This window comes from Otolemur garnettii, unplaced genomic scaffold, assembly GCF_000181295.1.
Source record: "Otolemur garnettii isolate 467f Iridium unplaced genomic scaffold, OtoGar3 scaffold00035, whole genome shotgun sequence".
NCBI lineage: Eukaryota > Metazoa > Chordata > Mammalia > Primates > Galagidae > Otolemur > Otolemur garnettii.
In genome coordinates, this window is record NW_003852430.1 from 1,779,402 (window position 1) to 1,781,083 (window position 1,682).

Genomic DNA, 1,682 nt, shown 5'->3' on the forward strand with positions numbered 1-1,682 from the left:
GATAGCTTGAGGCTCCGTCTCAAAAAAAAAAAAACAAAACAAAACAATTTACCAGTCCTCTTTAAAAGTGTCAAGATTCCACAAGACAAGGACAGGCCGAGGGCCAGGGGGAGGGACAGATTGGAGGTAATTAAGGAGACATAACAATGAAAGGCAACATGGGATCCTAGATAGGATCATGGGACAGAAAAGGACACCAGTAAAAAAACTGGTGACCTCTGAATAAGGTCTGTAGTGCTGCAGTATGGTATCTATGCTAATTTCTGGTTTCGATCACTGTTCTGTGGTTATATAAATTGTCAGTATTAGGGAAAGCTAGATGAAGGATTTCAAGCAACTCTGTGCTATATTTGCAGCTCTTCTATAAATCTAAATTAGTTCAAAATTTAAAAATAAATAGTCTGCTATGTTCTTCTGAAGACCACATGTGAGTGTGAGAAATCTTAAGAAATATAAAGGTTATGCCTGATTTCACCACACTAATATAACCAAAACAGCTTTGAGAGATCACACGCCATGCTACCCCCCCCAATTCCCTGTTCCCCTAGAGCCATTTTAAGGTCCCTGCTTAGAGGAGCATTTTCCTTCTTCTTGAAACTCTTCAGGGTCAGACTCCTGACAGCTCCCTTCCACAGTGCTTTACAGTGATATACGCCTCTGTTGATTAATAAATGCTTAAAAAGCACTTCCTGAGTGACGGATACTATGTTTAAGCTCTGAGGATACAAAGACCAATAAAACGTGGCCCCTTCTTTCAAAGTGCTTAGACATGACAGAGCATGGGGTGGGGAGACAGATGTGCACTGGTGAGTAGGAACTAAGATATTTCAAGTCTGCCTAGGGTACAAGATGCAGGGAGGGTTTAGGAGAAAGCCCCTTGGCTTCCAGCTGGGCTTTGGAAGGCAGTAAGAAAGAAAGATGAAAGTAGATTTTTTTTTTTTAATTAATGGCAAATAGGGTTCTAGCACACCAAGGAGCAGGAATGAAGACACAGCGATTTGAACTTGGGGGGTGAGAAGGTGGGAGCCTGGAACCAGAAAGAGATAATCCCAGAGTTCTATTTATGGAGGACCCTAGATGCCATTTTGGAAAACATGTTTTCACCAGATAGATCCTGTACTGGAGAAGAAAATGCTATGAAGGATACACAACTGGAATACAGATGGCAGGATAGATAAAAATATTGTATCTGTGTTGAATGTATAGAAGTTGATGTCTGTCCTGTGGTTCAGCAAGAACATGGTTTTATTCTTGGAAAATACACAGCAAAGGACCATAATGCACATGATTTACACTCAAGGGGGCAGAACAAACATTGGGCCCTAACCCCAGGTGACTGTATTTGGAGATAGACCTATATTGGGCAGTGCCTGTGGCTCAGTGGAGATAGACCTATAGAGAAGTAATTAGGTTAAGTGAGGGCATAAGGGTAGGGGGCTCTGATATGATCCAGACTACGTTCTGAAGACCACGTGTGAGTGTGAGAAATCTTAAGAAATATAAAGTTGGCTCGGCACCTGGGGCTCAAGTGCCTAAGGCGCCAGCCACATAAACCTAAGGTGGCAGGTTCGAATCCAGCCTGGGCCCACCAAACAATGATGGCTGCAACCAAAAAATAGCCAGGCATTGTGGCAGGTGCCTGTGGTCCCAGCTTTTTGGGAGGTGGAGGCAGGAGATTCGCT